Consider the following 21703-nt stretch of genomic DNA (forward strand, 5'->3'; position numbering starts at 1 on the left):
GCTTTTCATCCCCTTTAAAAATTATTTCTGTTCAGAGAATTTAAAAATAGAAATGGGTGGGAAGTGTCCGCTACCAAATAAACAATGTGGCTCAGTGATGAAAACTGTAATTCCAAATTCCAAGAGTTAATTTAAGAAAGGGCAGCACCAATAACAAGTAACAAGAATAAACTAGGACTTGCTGAGTGCACTACAGGATGCCTGACATAGTTTAGATATTCTCTCTTTCCTTCCTCCTTTTCTTTCTTTTTCTTCTCTGTGTGTGCTGTATGCATGCATGCTTCGGTGCACACTCCTGTGTGTGCTTGTATGTGTGAAGGTCATAAATTGACCTCTCTATACCTTATGGTATGCCTTTTTTCAGATATTAGGTATAAAGAGTATATCATGTATGTGTGTTCACACTTACAGTATGGGTGCATGTGTGTACATGTGAAGGCCTACAGTTGACATCAAGGGGGAGGGAGATAATGGCATACATGAAGAGGTTTTTGTGAACCCATAAGTCCTTAGGTTTGGATTGCTAGTACCCAGGTAAACACCAGGCACATTGGCACCCCTGTAATTTCAGCGTGCGAGTTTGGAGACAGGATTCCTCAGACTTCTTGGTCCTCCAAAATGGTGAGCTCTAGGCTCAGTGAGATGTCCTGGCTCAATAAATAAGGCAGAGGGCTAGTGACAAAGACTTTCAACACCCACCTCTGCCTGCGTGTGAATGCATGGCTGTGTTGTGCATGTGCATGCAGACACACACACACACACACACACACACACACACACACACACACACACACACACACATACACACACACACACACATTTTTCATGGTGTAAAAAACAACATTTCTTTGGTGAAGACCAAAGACCAAGTTGGAAATGCATTAAACTAAAATTCCCTCATGTGTATACTTTTCATGGAATTGATATTTAAATAATCAAATTGCTATTAAAAGCTCTATAAGCAAAGTATCATTTCACCTATGCTAGATTTAACTCTTAGATATTTCTAGAGATACCATGCCTCTGCTTTTTAAAGTACAATTTTTAATTTAATGTTCACTGGCAAGGCCACTGACATGAAAGGGCCGCTTCAGGGCTCTCTGGTGTGGAGAGAAAGGTCCTATCTGAACTCCAAGAAGGAACAAGACAGAATAAACAAGTCTGGTGAACAGGAATTTCTTTTTATTGCTCCTGAAAAGTTATGAAATAAAATCTATTATTTAATTACACTGGATCAAAAAGCAGAAAGGCATGGTGCACTAAAGTGACAACACTTTGACAAGAAGAAAATATTCCATATCCTCTAATGGTGTGTTTGACACGTGCATGGGTTGTGCAGACATTTTAAATCTACTTTATTAAGGTATGAACTGTTTTAAGTAAAAAACAACAAAATAATAAAATGCTAAATATAAAGGAGGAGATTAAAATTATTTTACTATGGTGATTTTGCTCTGAAATAGTTTCCATTAGCTTACTTAGAAAACAAGACAAAAATATCTCTGTACTATGCACAGCTAAAATCATATTATTAGGCAATGGGAAAACGTGTCTCAAAAAATAAGGAAGAAAGCAACTGAAGAAGACATACTACCTGTGCACACATATGTGCACAAGCATGAACACACAGAATGAAAGCCCTTATTCACATTTCTGTTGGTTCTACTCAGAGTGGCTTTCCTCAACCTTAGGAAAGACAGAGCAAGCGCCAACTGCTTTCATTCATCTAGTCATCCAAAATTACCTCACCTGTAGCAAATACAAGCAGCATTCGTATTGATGGAGTTAGTCTTAATGACAGGGTGCGGGTGGATGTATTTATTCATTCCTTATGTCCCTGTACAAATCACTTATTCTTCCCACCTAACCACTTGCCTGCTATAGGCCAAAGCTCATCCTTGGAACCTAATGTCCTATCTGGCTGGAATGATCTGTCCCAAACTGCCATTTTAACACTCATCACAGGTCTCACTGACAGCCTCAGAAGCCCAGAGCACTACTTTGTTGTTTGTTTGTTTATTTTTAAGACAGTCTCAGACTGGACTCAAACTCACAATCTTGTTGCCTCAGCTTCCTGAATGCTGGCATTATGTATGTGCACCAATTCTCCCACCTCCCAGAGCTTTCCTGGGCCCCGAAATGATGGCGCTATATTTTAAAGGTGAGTTTATTTTCCTAGCTCCATCATTTACTTGCTCAATTCCTTGCAGTCAGACTCAGATGCATCCTGTCATTTGCACTAGAGTTGTCACTCAATGGGAGTGTGTCCGTACTATAGACTAAGAACTTAAGTGTGGCCTTACAAACCTTCTAACATCTTATTATTAAGAATAGCACGAGACTGAAAGTTCTTGACCCAGGACTCACATTTAGTAGATGACAGAATCCAGAATAAAAACCCTGGCCTGGCTCCAAGCAGGTAAGCACATGCTGTCAGCTCAAACACATCGTCTTAGACGAGGTGCATCGCTCACAGGCTCCTGCATGGCATCGGCTCCAGTTTGGAAGCAGAACCATTGCTTTCTGGCCAAATACTCATTTTTAAAACATGCAAACTAGGGTTTCAGCTTTAAAAATAAATAATAACTTTAATATTTCAAATTGCCACTGATGCACTTCTCCAGGCTTTTATAATCATATAAACACAGTTTGATTACTCTGAGACAGCAGTTCTCAATTTCACATTGTGGATTAGTTCCTGAGAGGAAAAATGAGCACTGCCGATTGCACCTAGACCCACCATAGCAATGGAAAGAAAGCTCATCATTATTCATGGGAAGAATGGCATCTGAGAAAACACTTTAGAAATATCATGAGTAAATTATTAATCCATGCAGTAAAACAGACTACAGACATGGTCATATGTAAACCCTAGAATTTTAAGAACCAGCTGGCAGACCACCCAGAGACTCCTGGGAGCTCATCCATGGTCTGTGGGGACCACACTCTGGGAGTCACTATTAGAAGAAATGAAACTGCTTTCTTCTCCTTCTTGGTAACTCAAGAACTTGGGTTTTGTATGTGTGTGCTTCAGGGATGGGGTGGGGCAACCGCCCTCCTGAAGCCAAAAATATCAAAGTATTAAGCCCACTAAATTCTTCTAAAACATTGTCATAACGGTCAAAGTGCCTTGTCCATGAGGGAGTCATGTACTTGAACTTAAGGAGGCTATGAACTTCTAACAATTATGAATTCACACAGGTATACATGACATATACACATAAACACAACGCTTAGGTTTTACCTTTACCACCAGAACTGCCAACTGTTTTCTTATTCTTCATTAAGATTTTGCCTGAAATAATTTTGTCTACTATATCTAATGTCAGTAAGCAACAGATAAACAAAACCAAACTAATGTGTTTTTTCCCCTTTGGTTTTTATGTAAGAATGTTATTTTTAAAATTCCCCACAATTTAGAAAAAATAATTTTCCCAAGGCAGTGTTGGTGACTGACTTTCTTTAAAAATATTTTTTAAGCTGGGCACATGCCTTTAATCCGAGCACTCGAGAGGCAGAGGCAGGTGGATCGCTTTGAGTTTGAGGCCAGCCCGGTCTACAGAGTCCAGGACAGCCAAGGCTACACAGAGAGATCTTGTCTCGAAAAATAAAACCAAAAAATATTATTTTTACATACACGTTTACCAATGTGCTTTTTAAAAAGTCCATCTACACAGCTGTATTCTTGCGTCTACACTGTGTCGTCACTCAGGGCTTGTTGCAACTGCTTTTTCAGTTGATGTGTGAGCCACAGAAAAAGAGCAGCATGCATACTTTACAGTAAGATACCCAAATATTTACTGGATGATGGCTGTGTGCCAGGGAACCAAACATGCAACGATAGTGAAAAATCCTCAGAAGAAAGAACAGAAGCCTGGAACGTTCAGAAGTCAATCCCGGTAAGCACGGAAGCTCAGGAAAGCTCACTAAATTGGCGTTCCCGGTCACTATGGGAAAACTGTACTTAATAAATGTCAAAACACTCAGTGCAAACACTAACGCACTGGAATCCACCTCAGCTCGGCAGACACTGCCTGAAGGAAGTCCTCTAGGGTTCCAGAGGGCTAGCTCTGCCCCAGCTTTTTTCCTGCTGCTGTGACAAAACCTGACAAAAGCCATTTAACGGGGCCAGACTGTTTACTGACAGCAGTCCCGGCTTACAGTCCACGGCTGTAGGGGGTCAGGGCACCAAGAACCTTAAGCTGTCAGTCAGAGGACACCCAGAATCAGGAGCAGGCAGCAAGGCAGCAGTGCACACGCATGTTTACATCCAGCTAGATTCTCCTCCACTTGTACACAGCTTGAGAGTCACTGCCTGGGGAACGGCACCTCCACAGGACTTGCGTCTGTCCACACTGATGAACACAATCAAGATAATTTCTCACAGACACTCCCACAGCCCCTCACTGTGACTGTCTCCCTAGATGATTCTCACTGTGTTCAGTTGACACTTAAAATTTAGATAGAATCACTTCCATGATATGGTGTTAAATTAAAAAAAAAAAAAGAAGAATTAAAGGATATACAAAGAACACGTTGAATGTGGATATATTTATATAGGTAAGTACATATAGATATGCCTATATGCATCTACATATTGGTAAATAAAATGTGTGTACATGTGTCTATACAAATAAACAATTATATATTTGTCATACACACAAAGACATACACATGGTTAATTTTCATGGTCCATTTGGCATGCCTGTAAGGCTGCCTCCAACAAGGTTTAACTGAAGAGGTGGTAGCCATCCCATGGGCTAGGACACCAGAGAGAAAACTGAACCAGGAGAAAGCCTGCCTCCTGTCTGCGCTCCTCTTTCCCTTCTCCTGAGCATGGGCATGCTGTACCCAGCTGCCTCCAGTTCCCACTGCCATGCTGTCCCCTTTGTGATGGACTGTCCTTTCTCTTCCACAGCCAAAACTGACACTTTTCACTTAAGCTGCTTTTTAATCAGGTGCTTAGTCACTTGGAGACGGTAACCATATATAGACACATATATAGACATGGTAAAAGAATGGGATATCCCCAAGGATACCTTCGAATGGGCTTTGACTGGCTGTCCCCTCTCCCCTCAGTCCCTGAGACAGGATTTCTCTGTGTAGCCCTGGCTGTCCTGGACTTACTCTGTAGACCAGGCTGGCCTTGAACTCACAGAGATCCACCTGCCTCTGCCTCCCAAGTGCTGGGATACAGGTGTGCACCACCACGCCTTCCTTGACTGCTCTTAATAAATGCATAATAGTGGCATTAGGACCCACGGTAATAGTATGTTTATAAGATAACACAAAACTAACTTCATAATGTGTTTGCATCATCCTCCCCAACAACAACAATCCTCAGTCTTTCTTTCCTGAGTGGGCACTGCAATGGAGAAGGAGCAATAACACACTGTAGAATACTATTTGGCCAGCAGAATGGAAATCATAACATTTGCATGAACTTAGAGGACTTCTTGTTAAGGAAAATAAGCCATAAAAAAATCTTGAAATCATACAGAAAATGGAATGGTGTTTACCAGCAACAGGGGGGCGGGAAGAAGGGCTCGAGAATATGCTGGCCAAGAGCTATAACATGTCAGTTAGCCCTGCAGGTCCTTTTGTTCTCTGAAATTCACATAGTGCAAGATTTAGAGTGACATTTTCTGACTTACCTGTCTGCCCACTGTCTTTGCTGTGCACTGGCAATGGACTCCAACCTACCACAGTGAAGCCAACTCAGGGCTCAAGCCCGCTGCTGGTAAGGCAGGGGCACCGTTAGAGTTAGCAGGCACCAGAGCTGATGCAACACCTTCACTGTTCACTGTTCCATGCAGTCAGAACAGCATAAATAAAAACAAGTGAAAGACAATCCCATCCAAACTTTCACTCTCTACTACGTTTAACTCCTGAATGCAGCAGTTCTCCCAAGTGTACTACTGTCTTTGAAATAAAAATACCGAAAATATGCTCCTGAAGCAGTCAGTTAAATCATTCAAGTGAGTCACTACATAATATAGAAAATATCTGTTGATGAAATATGAGCAAAATAAGCATAATAAGTATATTTGATAGGAAAATATATTTGGCACTTGTGTTGTTGTTTTTTTTTTTAGGAAGAGGAATCTTCTGTGAATCCCATTTGCTTGAAGCGTATTAAAACAGGAGTTCAAGCTGAGCACCACTGGGCTGCACCCCACTGGGTCACCCCATCTCTGCAGCAAGGCCTCTAATGCTTCTCCAGACAGCAGCACCCCACTGAGTCACCCCATCTCTGCAGCAAGGCCTCTAAAGCTCCTCCAGGCAGCAGGCCTGGACAAGCACAGCCTCAGAGGTGCAAACAGCATCTCTGAGCACTACCTTGTCAGCCAGACCACACTTACTGGTTAACAAGTGCTGTTTCATGTGGGGGGTGGGGGGGAGGGAGAGCAGGGAAATACTCTCAATTGAAATATTGGTTAATTATGTCCATAAGATCATCTTGAGTTATGAATATCTTCCAAAAATATTTTATATGATACAACACAAACATAAACAAGAAGCTAATAAAATATTGAGAAGTAGAATAAAAATGTAGCTTGGTTTTCAATTAAGGAAATTTTCTTTTCTTTTCTTTTCTTTTCTTTTCACTTTACAGAATGAGGGATTTCCACAGAGAACCCATAGTTCAGTTTTATTCAGAGTAATGAGTGGGGGGAAAAAGAAAGTAACTTCTGCTCATAGAAGAAACTCAGCCACAGATCTGATCTGTACTGGAACTACATTTTTGTGTAGAGAGTCGGCAAGCACAGTAATGATTTGAACTCATAAACTAAACAGACTAATATAAGAATCTGGTCTCAGGCTGTTGGAAAAAAAACTATGCATGTGCTACAAGCGAGGAGGAAAAGGACAGGTGCAGTGGAAAGCCGAGGACAGCCTGTCCCAACTGCGTCACCCTCCTGAGGTCTAGTGTGGCAGTGCTCTCCAAATTCAAACATCCCATGCGAGAGGGAAAGTGTCTAACACTCAAAATGCAAGCAACTCCTAAGTCCCAGAAAGTCCCTCCAACTTACACGAAGTCAAGGGCTTCTAAAGGTTACATAGGCACAGAGGAGGACAGGGAGGGGGCACTCTCTGACCTGCAGGCATGCCTGCAAGTCACACTGAGAACTCAAGGGCTAGAGCGAGCATGTCTCTGACTCAGGCTGGACTGGGGTCTTTGGCAATACAGCTGCCTCTCTGTCATGCATGTTCTTCAAAGTACCCTGGTACCCACACTCTGTAAGTACCCACACCCTTCCCTTGCCAAAAACCCACGTTGGTTCACCAAGCTGGAATTTGCTAGAATCTTATTCTGATCTGTCATGACTTCCTTTTTGGGGTGAGGAGACATTGGCTCCCATTTCTGTAGGAAACAAAACAAAACACACACACACACACACACACACACACACACACACACACACACACACACACACACAAAACCCAAAACCAAAACCAAAACCAAAAACAAAAAAAACATGCAGAGACACAGCTTTGAGTATGAGAGTATAAAGGTAGTTAGAAACTTAAACAAAAAGGAAAACATATTATCCAGGAAAATGGAAGAGTGAACAACAAAAGGAAAACAATGTCATCATCTGTGCCCTCCGGGCAGCAGCAGCCCTTTCAAAGTTTCTGTCAGGAGCAATGGGAGGACACTGCGTCCTGCTGGTTGTCGGTGATGAGCTGGGTCTCCCTAGCACTGGAGTCTGCCAGGTAAATTACAGACAGACGCAGGGTACTGATAAAAATTACTGACCACAGAATCTGAAACTAAGTGAGGGGTAATAGGAGGTGGCGATAGGGGTAGGAGTCTTTGGACAGAAGTTACGTGAGTCTGCAGTTATTGTTAACTATAGGTCTAGCATATAATTATGGAACTGATGGCTGAAGTGAGATGTGAACCAGTAACAGGGTAGGAAAAGGGGAAATGAGAACTGCAGTTCACAGTACTGACAGGAGCATGTTCACGGCCACACTAATGACCAAGATGTGGTAAGCAATATGGTGGTCCTGGTAATAAGACCTCTTGAGGAATTCCTGATAATGGCTTAGGAGTTCCATCTTCTGCAACAGGGATGTGAACACAAAGTTCTTTTGGAGATTGTAAGAAAAGACTTAAAACACATTTTCTACAATGGGCTAATTAAGTAATGAGGTATAAAGATAATGACAATAGTAGTTATAGTTATACCTTTAAAATAAAGATTGCTATAATCATTTTATCAAAATATTTAACTCAGTAATTTAATTTTAACTAAGAACATTCAATTTTTATCAGAAGGCAAAAGACATCTACAGCAAATTTCATGAAATGGCATAGAGAAATGTCCTGAATACAAATTTCAAACTACAACATAGGCATCTTGATATATCTTCGTAAAAATTCAACCATATGAAAGGAATTCTGGGTAATGTGCATTTCTCAGTGTATGACGATCATCAATATAATTAAACACCTTTGACTCAGACACTCTTGTGTAACCCAATTTCAATTTGCAACAGCAAAACACATTTTCTGCATAAACACAGCTCTTAGGACACCCCATTATTACTAACAGACATTATCTTAGTCTACTCGTCATAAGAAATAAAAACTTCACGTCTTGAATGTGCCCTGGACACTGCGGCAGAGGCTGGGAATGCAAAGATGACTAAATATGACCCGTATCTTAATGCCGACTGTAGTTTAAAATGTAAGACAAAACAAGAAGAGCGGAGTGAGGCATGAAGTAGGAGGACACTCCAGAATCCGTCAGCAAGGAGGGAGGGAAGAAAATGGCCGTGCGCTGTGATTGTGTGATGTAGCAGTCTACACCTGTAGTAGTTTAGCTTTACTCGATGACCTGAATTTCTGAGCAATGGCCGTCGAAGCCAGCCTGCCACACCTGTCTAAATGTAAATTCTCCAATTCACTAAACTCTGAGAACAGCCAAACAGCAAACCGTAACAATTCTTTTCCTAATGCTCTTCCTCTCACATGAGGCAGTGCCAGTCTGGGGAGGAGTAGCTGGTACTGTCTGTGGAGCTGGAAAAGCCCTGGCAAAGCTGGGATGCAGAGGTGCTCTGTCTTAGGGACACTTGCTGTTCTTGCAGAGGACTGTGGTTGGTTCTCAGCATCCAAGCTGGTGCTCAAAACCACCTAAAACCTCAGCTCCCCCAGACACTCACACAAATGCACACTCACACACATATAGACACACTTCCACATAAGAAAAAAATCGGGAAGATAACTCAGACATTTAGTTACTGTACTATAATGTCCATAAAGGTGATAATTTTTGCTTCCTTTTCAAGGAACCATGGCTGGCACCTAGAACTGTGTTTGGTACTCACTGTTTAATGCATGAGTGGGTAGATAAATGAACGCCACGCCTTGTTATTAATACCAAAATCAACCAATGATACTTTATACGGATGTGGACGCTATGAGACATGCATGCTCCTTAGAACCCTTGAAATGTAGACTTGCATTTAAAAGAAAAATGACATTTGTTAATACTTCCAAATACCAAGTGAAAGGCCTTTTCTCTCACGTGAAACAATTTTCCACCCTTCTGGATACCAACTGGGAGTCCAGTGAGATAACTCAATCCTGACTGATTACTTGGAGCTAGCTCAGACCCCACATGTCATGGCTCAGTCACCTGGAGAAGGAGCCAGTTGACTTCCCCTATTCATCCTTCCCTCCCTCCCGCTTTATTTCCCTCTTCTTTCCATCCCTCCCTCTGTCCCTCCCTCCCCTTCCCTTTGCTTTTATTGGCATGCTGAGGAACTGTCTGTAAAGGAACTCCTAACATTCTGAAACCTGCCTCACAATCAATGCCATCTTCCTATTTTCCCCAATAATCACTACAGGCTCACAACTGGACGGAAGCTTTCCTACAACATTTCTTTCTTTCTTAAAACTCTTTGGTTTACCAAAGAAATAATTCAGATAAATGCATTTTAAAAGTTTGATTCTAGGAATATTTCAATTTCCTTCATTATTTTTTGCCTTTACAGTGCAAAGTGAAAACTAGGAGGCTGGAGGTTTCTACCATTCTTCCTTATGTAAATGATACTAATATTTCCTAATACTGAAACAACAGAACTTGGAGGATAATGAATTAAGAAGCACAACAAATATTCTGCCTAAACGAAGAGATGAACTAGCTAGGAGTGATGGCTTATGTCTGTAATCCTAGCACTCTGGGAGGCAGAGGCAGGAGGATCTCTGTGACTTCAAGGCCAGCCTGGCCTACACAGTGAGTCCAGGACAGCCAAGGCTACACAGAGAAACCCTGTCTCAAAAAACAAGAACGAACAAACAAACAAACAAAACCTAACAAACAAACCAAACAAAAAGAAGAAGAAGAAGAAGAAGAAGAAGAAGAAGAAGAAGAAGAAGAAGAAGAAGAAGAAGAGATGAACTAATAATATTATTCAGAACAAGCACTTTAGTCTGACAGAAGGCTAAGGCATCAGATAAGTTGAAAAGCATTTATCCGTGAATAGGGGATTGAATGGGGTTAAGAGCAGAGCACGCCATATGTTAACTTAGGAAGAAAACACCCAGCCCCTCTCCTACTGTTAAATAGGTACATGATATCACACCGTTGCTCTTAGGAAAAGATTGCTAGGGAGGGTGTAGAAAAGCCTGTTCAAGGGGCACTATCAGACACAGTAGCAACAGGTGTCAAGTACCACAGAGTTGCAGCGTTATAGCTTTCCCTACTGCAGAACATAACAGGAATATCCTCCCACAAACCCCATCAAATCACAGCAGCAACAAAACAAAAAACTAAAAATGCAAGTTTATACAGAAAAAGGTCTCTAGGGCCCAAGGACAGGTCACCCCTAAATATGGCATTAGGAATTGAGAACATAAGAAGAGAATGGAAAACTCCACTCTCGCCTTCTAGTCCCCCTTCCCTGAAGCAGGTCATCAGCCCTAAGCAGGTCAGTCTCCTTCTGCCTCCCTTTTCTCTTCATGCAACAAGCATCCTTTGCAGGACCCAGAAGGAGGGAAGGAAGGATGACAAGGCACCTAAAAGCCAAGCAGGCAAGCTCTGTCTGCTGAGTTTGTCCACTTCATCACCACCAATGCACCATCCTCCCTCTTGGGAAGCCAATCATATTTTTCTATTATACGCTCTTCATCAAACACACTAAAAGTGACATAGCCCCCTTTTCCTCGGACCTTCCTTTATGAAGGTTCCTATGCCATGTAAAAGCACATAGTAGATCTTCCTTCTTGTTTGTTTTAATTATGGGTGTGTCAGCCACAAACTTTGCAATAGTTAGGGAAGAGATTGATGGTGTTGGCCACTCCATAGCCAATGGAAATTTTAGAAGCTGAGAAAACACTGTAGGAGATCTTACTCACATGTAGATGCCACATGCAAAATTAGGAACAACATGAAAGGCCTCTCTTTATCAGCTTACTCACAGGTGACATCTGGGCATCCCACAGGGACTAAAGCAAAGACCAAGTGACAAAAATGCCTTAACCGAATGGGAACCATGACATGTGGAGAAATCTGGTGCCCACACAAAACTCCTAGTAACAGGTTAAATGTTAACATTTGCCGACCCCAGGACTAATACTGAAAAGCCAAGTTTAATAATAAAAGCAAGATGTAAAAAACAGAGTAGATGATACATACTGGTACATCAAAGTGAAGGCAGGTTTTATAAAAATCAGCCATGTCATTAAGTAAACAAAAATTCATTGATAATAAACCTATCAACAGAAAACAACCCAGAGAGGGCTTATTAGCAGATAAAAACTTTAAACATTATATTTGCTTTCTTTGTCCTATCCTAATTTTTATAATAATAATAATAATAATTTATTATTATTATTATTTTAGATGTTGTTTTCTAATGAGAGCAAAAGATGAGTGTAGTTCAGGTGGGTGAGGAGAGGACAATCACAGAGGAGTTGGGAAAGGGAAAATATAATCAGAATATATCACATGGAAATATATTTCTACAGAAATCTTTATACACTACCCGATAGATGTAGTGCATTAGACGGGGCTTTTATAAAGCTCAAACACTATCCTATACCTGAAACCAAAAGCATATATTAATGTAGAAAAGGACATCTTAGAGAAACTCAGAAAATTAGTCTAAAGCTAAAATGCACTGCAGTTTAAGCCAAGGGGGAATGCATGAGAAGTCTTAGCTGCCACTTCATATCAGAACAAGTCACAAAATTTAAGAATTTTCTTTGACATCTTTTTTTTTTTTTACTAGAGATCTATTATTGCATCAGTTCTTCCTAGCCATGACACTAATTATCCCAGGAACATGTTTTATAATAGAAAAGCAGTATTAGTCTTTTATTTTTATCTAGAGATTAAAAAAATGACCTTATATAAGTATGATATTATGAAAGAACTAATAAAAATGAGACCAACACAAAAGTAAATAAAACAGAGCCAAGTTATATGGAAACTTAACATTTTAAAATATTCGAACAAAAAGGTCCTGAGCGTATAGAAATACTTATTCTTCTGTTTAATATGACTTAGTTGTTTTCAATAGTTGTGTGTCTGTCACTTGTGGACGTATGAATGATAACTAAATATTTTATGGAGCCTAGAATAGAAGGTTTAATTACTGGGTCTGTGAGCAGAGAGCGTCAACATTCCTAAAAGCTGGATTTGTGAAAGACCATCTGTTGACAAACTGCTGGAAAACCCACAGGGAAGGAAAAAAGTATAGCTTTAAGCACCAGGATCCAAAACAAGGAAAAAGAAAAACAAGAAAAAAATTACTTACGCAAACTGGCAGCCAAGGCAATTCCAGACAGAACTTTTTTGATGGTTATTATCTGAACATGTTATACTTAAAAATTGCCTGAAAATTATGCCCATGAAGTAATGTCATTTAGAGTGATCTGAGTCAGCTATCTTGGGTCAAATTACCTTTTTGGAAATGCAAATGAATGTATGAAAATTATAGGGTTCTTAAAATTAATGTGAATGTACGGAATACTTGGATAGGAGGAAAATCCAGGTTTAAAAATCTTTGTAATAGGAAAGAGTAAGATATGTAGACTTGAAGCAAGGAAATGACTTGGGAAGCAAAAATCAAGCCGCTGAAGAGAACTGGGCTCTACCACTGCATCACCCCTAGCAGCCTGCATCCCTGGAAAGAGAGCACATTCGCTTTATCGACTGACCACTTCCACTGAAAGTCTGCACCTCTGTCCTCTCTGGAAAACAGGAGTGATAATATTACAATTTACATTGGGTTTGAAATGTATTCACTGCGAACATCTACACCGATTGCCTTCTGCATTCCGTGGACTGTGTTATGCCTAAGCTTGTTTAGCCGTTAGAATAATGAACGTAGGCACGTAGGGCTATGTCTGGCATCAAGAACTGACTGGACACAGAGCCCTACGCATCCTCAGCATCCGAGCTGCCACCGAGCCGTATCTCAGTGTGGACCATGCAGGTGGATTTGATCTCTCCCTTAGTTGAGTATCATTCTCTGTACGGCATCTCACGGCCACAAAATAAGAGGTGCCAGCAGGGTAAGTTCTGTGTGTCCCTCATCTTCCCCGGGACTTCTATAGCATATGGAATCAATCTGTGGAGTCTGGCATTAGAACACACTCTGTTTAGACATTAAGCATTATTTATGCACTTAAAACAATTTATTACAATATACCATAAATATTAAAATTTTAAGCATTTCAATGTTTTATGTGCAGCATCTTTATGCTATTCACCTTTTCCAGTTTCTGATACACTTGGTTCAAAAATATTATATGGAAGCAGAGCGGTGGTGGTGCACACATTAACCCAGCACTTGGGAGGCAGAGGCAGGAGGATCTCTAATTTAGAAGCAAATTTCAGGACAACTAGGATTACACAGAGAAACATTGTCTCAAAAAACAAAAACCAAAAACCAAACAAAACAAAAAGAAAAAAAGAAAAAGAAAGAAAGAAAGAAAGAAAATAAATACATTATGGAAAATTCTAAAAACATCTAAGTTTTAGACAGTGTGTCATTCTGAGTAATGTCCAAATGCTTCTGCGGACTCCTCAGTCCCACCCAGTGCACCCATGCTGTCTGTGAAGTGACTCTCTGGATCATCATATTGGTGTTAACAGCAAACATTCCTATTCAAGTTTTCCTTCCGGACAAGGCTAATTTACATTACAATACCAACATCAGCACCTTAACAGGCAGCACCCAAATCATGACAAATAGTCACTGGGCAAAAGGTCCTCATTTCTACCACAGACAGAATTCAGCCTAAAAAAGGGCTAGCTTGGATGCAGGCAGAGTCGACAGCTAAACTCTGTCAAGACAGGGTAAGCAAGTCCTCAACAGTTCCTGCCTCAAAATATGTCTGACAGATATACTGGGCCAGAAGGCTGAAGAAGATGCTCCAACATTATAGAGAGTTTTGGGTGTCTATTCAGGTAGAAAACTGTCTCTGTCATCTTCTCATAACGTGCACTCCTGGTATACTCATATAATCAAGTTTATTCCTTCTCAAGTCTCTGAGGAAGTTGAAGACCAGGTAGCTTAGTTTTACAATGAAGCTTAATTGTTAGATCAGTAGACTTTGGAATATAACTCTGAATTTAGAATGATGAATACTTTTTTCAAATATAGCATGGCTAGAACTCTTTTATTCATGAATAGCAACTTAAATGTTAGACTAATATATATTTATATATTCCCAGGCAGTGGGTTTTTAGACCATTGTACAGTAGTAGGTCCTGCTCTGTGGAAACATGCTCCACAGTAGACTCCTAAAAGTAGATGTAGTTCCCAACATATCTTTTTGGCAATGACCCAAATTCAAATTGCAAGGGATACAGCTGTGTAACAATTCTCGCATGAACACTTACACATTATTAAAGTAAAGTGTTATTTGATACCCAAATTTTCTTAAGCAGTTTGAATAACATCCCATATCAACACAGTAGTAAATATATCATAAGCAAAGTCTTTGTACAAATATGTATTTTTATGTAACTTGTAGGATGGAGTAAAAATATACAGATGCCACTGTTAAACTAATCATTTCAGCCCAGCCCATTGCAAACTTAAAAGTTTCTATAGTTCTTACTACAGGGGAAATTTGAAACGTCTTTCTTACAAATTAAGTTACAAAGTAAGTCAATATAAAGAACATTGTAAAAGAGTGAAATAGTGAAATTAGGATTCTAAGGTGTTATAAATGCCATTTTAAACTATAAGCTGGAGGCAGAATGGTGGACTTTATAAACACACAATTCTGAGACTAATCACTCACTCGCTCCTCAGTGGAATGCACCAAGAGCAGGCAGATCCAGCCGGTCATGGAAGGCAGCATGAGAGCTGACCCATTTCACAGGCCTGTGCACTGCGTGTGCACCCGCAACTCCTTTTGGACACGGCACAGGGCTGGCAAATACCATGGAGGATACGCAGATATAGAACAGTGAGAAACTGGAGGACAGAGGCTGCTGACTTCGTCACCATGAAATGATAAAGTTAGTAAGCAAGGTAATAAAACTGTTTGCACAAGGAGGAAGCGCCAGAGGAACCAGTGTTGCATGAGTGGGTGGTGGTAAGTACATGGAGAAGTCACGTGATCAGGCTGTGTTTGGGTTCAGTGGTGTGTGTCAGAAGATGAGAGAGCAGGAACTAGCATCGAAGTTCTGGCTTTTACCACATGGGCTAATTTCATAGTTGTAGGGCATGAGTAAGGAAAAAAGATGGATCTGCAGTCTTAACACTTCGTAGATTTATAGGCGCCTATAAATTGGTCCAGCACACTTGGCTTGGTTTAGCAAGTGCTTGAGGGGGAAACATGTAAGTATATGTCAAGCAGTGGGAGGAAACAGCATGTTCATGGTTGCCTTCTTATTTCCTGGAGAGTTCCTGTGAAGGGCTTTAAGGATTAGCTGCCCCAGCATTCTACCAAAAGAACATCAGACAAGAAAACCATCAAAAACCTCAGTTTAACTTGACAAAATGACATTTTCAGAGAGAGACTTTATTTCAAGAGTCACTGACTAGGAGCTGCTTGGGGGAAAAGTCTTTCTAGGGCAACACAGAAGCATCTTTCCTGAAGGTCTCAGGGAAAAAGACAAGTATTGCATTGCACTTTTTGATGTCATTTACTTTTTATTTCTTCGTGGGAACAGGACTGAATCTAGGCTCTCATGCATACTGCAAGCACACTACAAGGCACACATTTCCATTTCTCCCCTTGCCAGGTTTTTGTTTTTGTTTTTGTTTTTTGGAGACAGGGTTGCCTAGACTGACTGTGAACTCATTCTGCAGCTCAGGATGGCCTACAGCGCTGATTTTCCTCCTTCAGCCAGTAAACCACTGGTATTACAGACCCAGTTCGCATTTACACAGTTTCAAATATGCCTAGAAGGCTAGAGAGGTGACTGAGGAGTTAAGAACACTTGTTGCTCTTTCTGGACTGAGGTTCAGTTCCAAACATCCATATGGCAGTTCAAAATTGGCCAAAATTCCAGTTCCCGGGGAATCCATTGCCCTCTCTGGCTTCCATTTACACTGCATGAATGTTTGTGGTACACATACACATATGAATGCACACATGCACATAAAATAAAAAAAAGTCGGTCTGAAACTATGTCTGGACACTAGCAAAAGTGGCCTATAGTAGCATTTGCTCACTTTGACACAGGTGTGTAAGAAAGTAGACACCAGATCAACGCCAGCATGAATACATCATAGTTATGTCCAGAGAGGCCTTCTTCTTGAACCTGATTTGAAGTGTCCCAATGCATAGAAGGGACTCTACTTATTTCCAGCATAATTATTTTAATATGCTAGAACATATCACTATTTATATTACATAAAGTGGGACTTTAAGGAGAAAAATATCCATCGCCCCACAAACTCAAGCTACCCTAGGAATAGTCACTGCTAAGAAGGGAATTATCCTAATTGGAGACTTACGAGATTATATAGAGTTTCCAGATCATGAAGGAGGTTTCTGATTTACTTAGACCACTCTAGGCTAGTTTGGAAGCTACAGGGTCTACCTAGGCTTGGTCGGTGTTTGACGTACGAGTTTCTGGTGAAGGAGTCAGATATATGGGCCACAGCTGGGAAAATATAGTCCTTTCATCTCTGAATGAAAGCAATTTTTCTCTAAACAGCAGTGATGACGCGGAAGCAAGTGTAAGCACCACTCTAGAGCACACAGCTCATAGCACTGAATCCAAACTTCCATCACAGGCAGCAGGGCAGAGCCTGGTGACCACCTGAGCCACGGAACAGATGCCCTAGCCTACCAGTTTTCTTCTGTTTTCCACTCTAAGGAGGAGAAGTATGTTCACTGTACTCCTAAACCAAAACAAATGTGAACAGATTTTACGTGATCTCAGGACTGTGTCTTATAGAAAACAAGATGGAGAAACACTGGGCATAACACCAGGAAACACCTTTCTCCACTCCAAGAGGGTTACCACTTCAGAAGAGTTTCAAGGTTGTCCACAGGTAGGGGTGATAAAAACAGGTTAACACCCATCTGAGTGATTTCTAGTCACTCAACAGGACAGAAAACAATGGTTTCCAAGGCTGAGGTTTAATCTCATTTATCAAGTCAAGATCTAATTTAAATTTCAAATTGTCTGTCAGAAACATTTGTTTTTAAAGCTATAAGAGTCAAAGGTAAGAAATCCACCTAACAAACCCAGCACATGTCCCCAAAATCCCCGTCTTTACCTTCCTCTAGTACACGTACAAACATCAGGAACCTGGAAAATTTGGCTTTTGCATGCTTGCAGCCACTGAGGAATGGGCAGCCGGAAAGTTTAGAAGTAATGCTATCCTTACTTTACAATAAAGCTTAGAAAGGGTAGGGTGTTGCCCCGAAGTTCAATCTGATTCCAAAGGCCCTGTTTTTAGACAAGTAATGTATTCCAAATATCTCATTAACCCTCTAAAACTACCAAGAACGAAATTGCTGTTATTTCCCATCAACAAACAAACTGTTGGTTATAGTGTCGTCCTTTCAGTATCATTCCAAAGGTGGTCCTCACCAGTGACCTCCAATTAATCTGTTTATGCAGCAGTGGCATTTTGTGTTGTATTTCATAAAACTAGTGATTTATAGACATTTATAGAACCATTTACAGACATAGAACATAGAAAACCAAACAAGGAGACCATAGCCTCAGCCTGAGCAGCACTGAGTAAAACTTCAGTCTCACATTCTAAAACCTCATTTGGATATAAATTCATGTACAGGTCACATCAACCTAATGGAATCAATTGGTCTGAGGATTTCTGGCAGAGAGAGTGGAGAGCTATAGAGCTGCTGGAAACAACTCGCTGGTGCGCCATGGAAGATGCCCCTCAGTAGCATCAGCATGCTGAAGCTTGGGAGGGAGTTGGGAGGGAGGGAGCCAAGCCCTCAGCAGAGTGCCTGAGAGGGCAGCTACACCATGCAAAGGGTATAAGGGAACACAAATGTTAATGGACTACACTTGGGTAACAGATGTTGCAGGAACAGCTTGATAGAGAACAAAGTGCCAATACCTGACTCCTTTTATACAGATAAACAAATCACTGCATAAAATCCATAACTATAAAGGCAATAGGTATCATCTCATGAAGATACCAGGAAGAAAATGAAAACAGGCTCTATCAGCTTGGACGCACAGCAGGACTACACAAAGTGTGAGCCGTTTTACTAAGAAGCATAAAACCTAAACAATCATTATGTCAGTGAGATATATGAGCAGCAAAAAACACATCAATGCACCAGGCATGGTGCCATATGCTTGTAACTGCAGCATTTAGGAGCTGGAGGCAGGAGATCAGAAGCCCTTCAAGGTCACACTCAGATGCACAGTAAGTTCAAGGCCAACGTGAAACCCAGTCTTAAAAGATCAGAGGGGGAAAAGATGTTCCACTACATCCTCTCCCCCCTCCCCCCCCCCTCTCTCTCTCTCACACACACACACACACACACACAAAGAAAAAACACAAGCAACAACAAAACTCCCAAAACAACAACTCACCAATTTAGCATCACTTCATGTACAATGCTGAGAGTTTAAAATGGTTAACAAAACAAAGGGGTCGTCTACACAGGAACACTTGGCAGCTGTGTGAATCCAGGAGGGTGACGGGAGTTACTTTGTACAGTAATGGAAACGTTGCAATGTGTTTGGAATTGTGGTTTTATGGAAATGTATACCTGTATACCCTCAACCAAGCACCTAAGACCTTCACTTTTTATGCTAATTTTATGAAGACAAGTGGGAGTATTATATAGTGAACAAACACACATAACACAGAGTCTAAGGCAAAGTGGTAGCAGGACTAAGTCTTTGTGCAGTGATTTAGTAAGTATGCACCTATGAGTTTTGCTCCATGTATTTTCTGTTAGGTGAGCATGTCTGAAGCAGCAACATAATGCCCAGAGTCATCGGCCATCCCAGGGAACAACAGCTAGTTGAAGCATGTCTCAGTGTCCTTTCTGCATACAAGCAAGGTACCTCAGAAGCTCCTTAAAAAGAACCATGTCACTGTTTTCATGGAAGGTACAGTCACAATGTGTTGAAAATTGTTTGTTTGCTTTCCGTTACTTGTCATCCGTGGGCTTATGTGATTTCAATGCCTTCCTACAGTTTGTGAGCTCATTAAGGCTGAAAGCAGAGACAAGACGTGGTGATCCTTGATACCATGACAAGATGACCAGAGCTGTCCTTGGATTCTCTGCCTACACTGTATTTGTGAGCAGGACACAGACTGCTCCAACTGGAACAAAACAGCTCTCACCATCTGCGTAAGAACCACTGACTTGCACAATACGTTGTGAGAAGGAAGTGCTTGCTGCCCTTTGTTCCCACTGTTTTGCTTGAGTAACTGCATTATCTGGTGCCCTCCTGGCCACAACATTCCACCTTGTGATAAAAGCCTCCGTAATGCAGTGTTTCAGATGCTGCACAAGGCTGGCTGGTAGAAAGCTGTGCCCTTGTGTCATTTCACAGTCAGTATTTATGTAACAGCCCGTTTCCAGGCAGAAGAACCAACGGCTATTTAGTAGTCAGTCTGTCCTGCCAGTGTGTGAACACTGCTGAGGGTGGGGTCCTGACTCTTCCACTGCCACAGTTCTTCCCAATTCAATTCAGGCGGAGGGAGGAGTCTTCCGGACTTAGAACTTGGACTTGCTTCTTATCATAAATAGCAATGATGTGAATCTACTGTTCCTGTGTACCTAGGATTACAATAAAGGCCACATGCCAAAGCAAGGGTTACTAGAGTAATTTTTAATATCTATATAATTAGTTTACATGATATATGTAATAGCCTGTTCCATGTTAAGTAGGCAAGTTGCTACCTTTACTAAACTTGTAATTTTAAGTCAGAAAATTATATTTCAACTTACTGTTTGTATTTTGACCGTATTCAAAATATATTGAGTGCAAGGCAATAAATGAGCCATTATTTCTCTAGAGCCTATAAAATGATATCAATTGCATTAAAATTTCCTTCCAGCTAATCAGGGAAACAATTAAAGGAGTGTTAACTATAAAATTCAGGCTACATTAATTTCAATAAAAGAAAAATATTTATATTATATAGATATTTTTCAAACTTCAGACATAGGCCATGTGCATGGTAACCTAATGCTGATTGTATAAAGTAAGAACCATGCAGAGGTTTTACAGCTGGTTTTGATTGGCTTCCTTTGTTTAACATTAAGAGTTAACTTCCAGAAGACACATACACGTTACACATCCTACAGGTGATGGTTGCCAGATGCAGGTGCTCTTTCCACTGCTGTAACTGATATCATAAAGAATATAATATGCTGGATGAAGGAGGAAATGACAACCTGAGAGGAGATTCTAGAGGACCATGTGACACAAAGGTTCTTCCAAACTGCACTGGGTAACAGATTCTTCAATGTATGCACGAGGAAGCAAGTGTCTTCCTCAGCTTTATGTTTGAGCGATGGGATCTCTCACAGAGCTAGAACTTGCTGACTGGGGAAGGCTGGTTGCCCAGTGAGCTCCAGGATCCACTGTCTGCTTCCCCAGCACTGGGATTCCAAGCGCAAGCCACCACCCTCAGCTAGTTTCATGGGTACTGTGGCTCCAAGGACTACCATGGCTGGCTCCTGTGTGGATCATGGAACTCAGCTCTCATGCTTGCGTGCCAGCGCTTAACAATTGAGGCATCTTCCTAGCCACCATTTTTATACTCTTAAAATACAGTTAAACATTCTTAAACTAAAATCAATGCTTTCAATTATTAACTCCTTGATGTCAAAATGACTAAGTTGTAGCCTCCTCAGTTTCAGTGACTCTGTATAAGCACCTGTGAGTAAAATCCAAGCTTCTAGCAAGTCCTGGGATCCCACAAGTTCAGTGTCCTGGCAGGCCCCCAGAAATAGCTACTCTGCCCCAAAACTAATCTCTGTACTGATACTGGCCTATCATCCAAAAATAGAAGGTGAAAAATGAACTCAAGAGCTTTGAATAGCTGCCCCCAGTACCGAGTGTGCTCTGGCAGCCTTTTCACCCCTCTCTCTATTTGCTCCTTCTCATGGAGGTCATGCTGGACTTTATCCTGCCTCTGCCTTCTGATGTCTCAAATGAGTGAGACACTACTACTTCTGAAGACAACGTCAAACTTCTTCCCTCCACAACCCCTTTGAACTGCTGTGACACGCTGTTAGATATGCTATCTTTAGAAATAG

General features: G+C 41.1%; 1 protein-coding gene across 4 annotated transcripts in view; it reads right to left on the reverse strand.

Annotated features, from left to right (window-relative positions):
- The window catches only part of SUPT3H (SPT3 homolog, SAGA and STAGA complex component), a 327848-nt gene that overhangs the window by 129972 nt on the left and 176173 nt on the right, over positions 1-21703 (reverse strand). The window contains exon 1 of one of the 4 annotated variants that reach the window (XM_084754844.1): positions 3251-3276. The exons of the other annotated variants lie outside the window; for them this stretch is intronic. The gene's annotated coding sequence lies outside the window, so the exon portion shown is untranslated. Of the gene's footprint in view, positions 1-3250; positions 3277-21703 lie in introns of those variants that run through there. 4 annotated transcript variants of the gene reach the window in all.

Source organism: Acomys minous (assembly GCF_964271855.1).
Source record: "Acomys minous genome assembly, chromosome: 13".
NCBI lineage: Eukaryota > Metazoa > Chordata > Mammalia > Rodentia > Muridae > Acomys > Acomys minous.